Raw genomic sequence first — 5744 nt, 5'->3', positions numbered from 1 at the left:
ACTACTTCATCATGAATAACTTTTTTGAACACCAAGAATTAAGATGTAAAATAAAATTTATGCATTATTCCTTTTCGGTATTTTGTTAAATAGCTACTATTAAAAGTATGCAGTTTACTAGAGTGTTAAAAACATACAGTTTACTGGAGTATTTTGTTTTAAATAAGTATTTTATTTTGCTACAATTTTAAGATGTCCTGTTATTCTGTTGACTACTTAAAGTGTTTGTACTGGTTATGTATTTTGAGTCCAAAATATTTATCAGTACGTTGGATGCTATATTATTATTATTATTTACAAAATGTATTTGTCTATTTGCACTAGTAACTTCTGTGAATATTTAATTAGATGACTAAATTAAGTGTTTATATTTAAGTATACTTTATAGCATTTTAATATAGCCTTAAGGTCTATGACTACAGAAATGTGATAGGTCCTATTTTGCTGCCAATTCTGTAGTTGTTTTCAGACTCAACAAATCTCTTTCAAAGTTTCTAATGTAACAATAATGCTTTGTTCAAGTGGAGTATTGAGGTAATTATTCCTTTCATACTATCTACGTAGGTCATTAGGCTATTTCTACAATATGTTGGTTTTTAAAATATCTTCAAAATTAATTTTCATAGTAAACCTGGAATATAGAATTTATTATCAAATTATTACATATGAGGAAATAAGGCCTCGACAAGTGAATAAGCCTTTCTAATTTTTTTCAGCTAGAGAGTCCACAAATGTAAATTTAGCCTAAGGATTTTTCACAAATCTCATGCATTTCCCATATCAGAACCATCTATTGTTGATGGGGATTTCAGTGGATTACTACTGCCTTCTATGCCTGCAGTCTCTGTTACTGATATTCTTCTGGACAGAAGCTTTATCAGGAGTGCTCTGAGCATTTGATGTCAAGTAATTTACTTTTCATTTTAGGGGGAATTTTCAGTTGGTGGAAATACCTTTTTCACTTTAAAAGTAATGATTCATTATGATGTGCTTGAGTATTGTTTTTAATTCTCCGAACAAGAGAATTTAATGACTTTCTAGTTGGTTCTCTAAATTTTGGCTAACTAAATCTGTAACAATAAAGTTCTTGTTATCTTATGGTCCCAGAGAATTATAGAATCTCTAAAGTAGAAAACACAGATAAATACTTCGAAATTTTTTTAAGAACCATAGAATTGTATAATTTTTCTATATAAATTTATTCAAGTGAAAAGTTAGTATAATGAAATCATGTAAGATACTGCATTAAAAGTTAACTCTTCGAATTAGTTTCCAAGATGTGCTATGCTTAAGTTTTGTTTTGTTGCTATTATTTTATTTGGTTGGTTGGTTGTTTATTTTACTCTTTGATAAAGGGATTCTAAAACTTGGGCATATAAGTATCTTGCTGGCTCATCCCACAGGGAAACACAATAAGGGACTGAAACAGAAAGCTACAATCTGAACAGCAGCCTTCATCTGTCCATGCAACTTTCCCGTATATAGTTATCACTATATCTGTATTTGCTTTCTAGAGTACATCTTATTAAGAATGTATTAAGAAAAATAGAGTTCTCAAGAACTTTTAAAATCTTCTCTTGTCTAATACCCTTTAAAATTATAACCAATAGGAATTACATAATACACAATGATGAAGACAAGAAGAGAGAAAGAGAGAGATTAAATATCCACATCAGAGAGCTTTCAATATTTTGGAAACTGGCAGGCAGGAAGAGTAAGTGTAATCCACATCCTGGAATAGTGACAGGGTCCATTGGAGCAGAGTAGGTAATTGACCTTCCTGGTAGAAACCCTGAGAAGCTCCAGACCAGGAATGGAAGCAAGAATAATAATTAGGATGATAGAAAAGCAATTAATTAAAATTCTATACATAGAACAGTAGCCATACTTGAGCCTTCCCAACCTCAGTGAACTAAAAGCCTTGTAGGGCATATACTCTACAACCAAATAAACATAATTTTTTCAAAATTTTGTTAGCTAGTATGGATTTAGTCTCCCCAATTTATATGGCCCCATATTCTATAATTAGAAAGGTCAACTTTGTAATGTCCAGCAAAAGTAGTATGGATTTGTAAAATACATGAGCATTTCCTCTCGATTATCAAAAATACTAATTATTATCTTAATAAAATATCAGAGTTATTGTATTGGTCAAGATTAAACTAGAAAAACATAACATATAAAGAAAACAGAATCATACATATAATATATATGGAATTATTTAAAAGGATTGGCTTACACAATTGTAAGGTCTACAGACAAGTCTGAAATTTATGGGGCAGTCCAGCAGACTGGAAACTAGGGCAGAAGCAGAGGCTGCAGTCCACAGGGAGAGTTTCTTCTTCTTTGGAAAATTTCAATTTTGTTCTTATGGCCTTTCAAATGACCAGATAATGTCTAATCTGATTATAGAGGATAACTTTAATTTAGAGTGAATAGACCGTATACATTAACCACATCTACAAAATATCTTCACAACACCGAGATTCACGGTTGATTAAATAACTAGAAACTAGAGTGTAGCCAAGTGGACCATTAAACTAACTACCACAGATATTCTGCAGTCATACTTGATTGTTAATAAGAAAAAAATATTCCTGATGGTAGGAGAAATTAGAGAAATTTGACTATGCATACATTATCTGATTTAAACTTCACAAGAAGGCTCTCAGTATATGTTTGCTTTTGCAAAATTACTAATGTCAAAATTACTTTGATTTCTGAACATATGTGGTCCTCAGGGTTTTGGATAAGGAATTGTGGATCTGTTTCTGAATTTACTGAGCACTTATTTGTGGCAGACTGGAGATTTATAAGACACATAAAATTCCAATGTACTAATAGAAAAAAATAAAATTAGATAAGATAAAATCAAATAAGACAAAAAAAAATTCTCAGGTTGCAAAACACACGCCAGTTAGAAAAAAATGGATGTTGGGTACTTTAAATAGGATTGTCAGGGAACACCTCATAGTAAATGAGAACTATATGTCAATAGGAAATGTTTTTTATGTTCAAATTTTTAAGAAATAACAAAACCAATATTGAATTTGGCGAATGTAAAATTTCAAAATGTGTGCAATTATAATTAACTGATCTTATGACAATTTTGTCTTTCATAGTAAGCATTCCTTCAAAAGCAGTACTTGTAACAGTCACACAGAACTTCTATACTAATGTTATGTCATAAATATTCAACAGTATATAAAAATATGTAAACTGAAACTTGAAGGTAATTTCTAAGTTCAATAAAACTCATTAAAACCATCAGTTATTTAAATATAGAGAGCAATTGTATTAGGTGTATATAAATAGATAGGGTCTATTACACTGATAAGATAATGCAATTTCAAGGCCAAAGGACATTTCTTCTCTTGTTACTGCAGTGTCCAATGTGAGAGTCGTTATTCAAGTTATCACATCTGTTTAAATCAATTCAGATGCCACTCTGAGTAGCGCAGTGGGTTAGAACAAGGTGTTATTGTTGCAGGTTTGGTCTCAGGTTAATGTGAAAGCCCTCATTGCCCACTCCTATAAAAAATTACTGTAGTGCAAGAGGTTGCTAGTAGAATAAAGAAAATCTGATAAATATCTTAATACAAATCCATCACATTTTAATAAAAAAAACAAATGTTTTTCTACAATATGTGTACAAATATGATATTTTGCCTTCATAATTCTGAATATTTCAAGGAAATGTCAGGAAATAAAGATCTATATCAAATTACCAGATTATTTACTCATTTTCATTTCACACACACACAGAGATACAACAGTCACCCTTTATCCATAGGGATACATTCTAAGACACCCAGTGGATTCCTGAAACCATGGATAATACCAAAGCCTATATACATAGTTTTTCCTATATCTTCATACCTATCATAAAGTTTACCTTATAAATAAAGCATAGTAAGAGATTAATAATAACTAATAATAAAATAGAACAATTATAACAATGTATTGTTATTAAAGTCATGTGAAGGTAGCATTATTAAGCAAAATAAAGGTAACTTAAACACAAACACTGTTATACCATGACAATCATTCAGAAAACCCAAAAGGCTACTAAGTGACTAACTGGTGGTTAGCATATACAGCATGTGCGCTGGACAAAGAGATGACTCACATTCCAAGCTGGAGGGAGTGAAACAGCGCAAAATTTCATTATGAAATTTGTACAATTTAACAGCTACTGTTTACCCAATTTTTTATTAAATCAGTTAAGAAAAAAAGAATAATTACATATATTGGCTACTGTCTTGTAAGAATCTATGCAATCACCCTTACCAGTGGTCTTTCCACCCTCCCTCTTTTTACTCCCCATTCTTTCCAAGTTTTATTCAAAAAAAAAGGGAAGGGGGAATGGAGGGACTACGATGTCCATGAAGGGTAATCATTATCATTGTAATATTCAACTAGACAAAAATAGTGAGGACCCAATTCAGTTAGTACCATCCTACTTTCCCACTACAAAAGTTAAAATTAAGTCAATGATTTCTTTCCCAATGTGGAAGAGTAGGGCAGCTTTTACACTGAAATGATGCCTCAAGTGAGTTATAAAATCCCTGATTTTGTCTTCTATTTATCCTTTCCTTTTTGTTCTTTTTCCTCCTTCTCATGCTCAGCTTTAGCTTCTTCTTCCTCATGTTTTTTTGATCAACGATTCTACTTCCTTTTTTGAGAACTCTGATGATCATCTTTCCACTCTCTTCTGTTAGTGTGGCAATTTTCACTTTTTCGGCATAGAGTTTGCTAATATTCGTGGTCTTATTGAAAACTTTTGATAGCTAAAGCAACTGCTGACTTCCGAGTCATGTTTCTTCTTTTTAGTCTTGTTTTAATGTTGACACAGCTGTTGAAAACTTTTGATAGCTAAAGCAACTGCTGACTTTTTTTTAGTCTTGTTTTAATGTTGACACAGTTGCAGCGCTATTATTTCCAATGCATGTGGCTTTTCATCCCCCATTATTTCCGCTAGCATAGCTCTGATAGAGCTGAAAGCCCTAGTGCTTATCCTAGCCAATGTACAACAGTGAAACATCAAAGCAAGGTTTTCCTCCAAACTGTGCATAAGCTTGTTTGCTATCACACAAAAGTGTCGTAACCAACCACTCATAAAGAATTGGCTCCTGATACTGTAATAAGTACCTTTGAGCAATAAGCCTCAATTCATTAGTCAGAACATTAGCATCACAGGTTATGCCTGCCACACTGCAAGCCATGTCCTCATTGAGTTTATAAATCTCTTCAGAAAAAAAGACATCATCAAGAAGCTTGTGGATTTTTCATCTTTCTACTGCAAGCAAAACACCATCATCTGCTAAAATTTCCAAAGAGGTGGCTGCATTGCTTCCAAGTCATTCAACTTGGTATAAGCGACTTTCTGGAGAAAATATAGTGGTCTTGGAGGCATATCTTTGAGACATGGTTTCTGAACTTTATTGTTCTGGAGGGGACACACTGGAGTCAAAGTATACAAAGAAAGCTTCAGTCAGGGAGAGAAAACCACCACTGCTGCTGGAAAGTCTGGGGCCAATATGATCAGTGGTCTTTACTTCTTCGGAGTTATCATCCTGTGCCACAAGTGTATGTGCTATGTTTAGAATTTTTAATATTTATTCTGGAATCATTCACTTTTATTAATTTCCAAGTCATATGAGGTATACTTTTAGGACTTTAAAAGTTTATCAAGTCCTTGAGTATCTGACAATGTTATAAAATTGCATATGGTTTTTCTTTTC

At 32.5% G+C, this 5744-nt stretch overlaps 1 pseudogene; it reads right to left on the bottom strand.

Annotated features, from left to right (window-relative positions):
• Positions 1-4581: 4581 nt before the first annotated feature.
• Positions 4582-5429, bottom strand: LOC102886450 (annotated as a pseudogene).
• Positions 5430-5744: the final 315 nt, after the last annotated feature.

The sequence above is a fragment of the Pteropus alecto genome, unplaced genomic scaffold (assembly GCF_000325575.1).
Source record: "Pteropus alecto unplaced genomic scaffold, ASM32557v1 scaffold57, whole genome shotgun sequence".
Classification (NCBI taxonomy): Eukaryota; Metazoa; Chordata; class Mammalia; order Chiroptera; family Pteropodidae; genus Pteropus; species Pteropus alecto.
The sequence above is the reverse complement of the archived record's forward strand: the minus strand, read 5'-3'. Positions and strand labels throughout refer to the sequence as shown.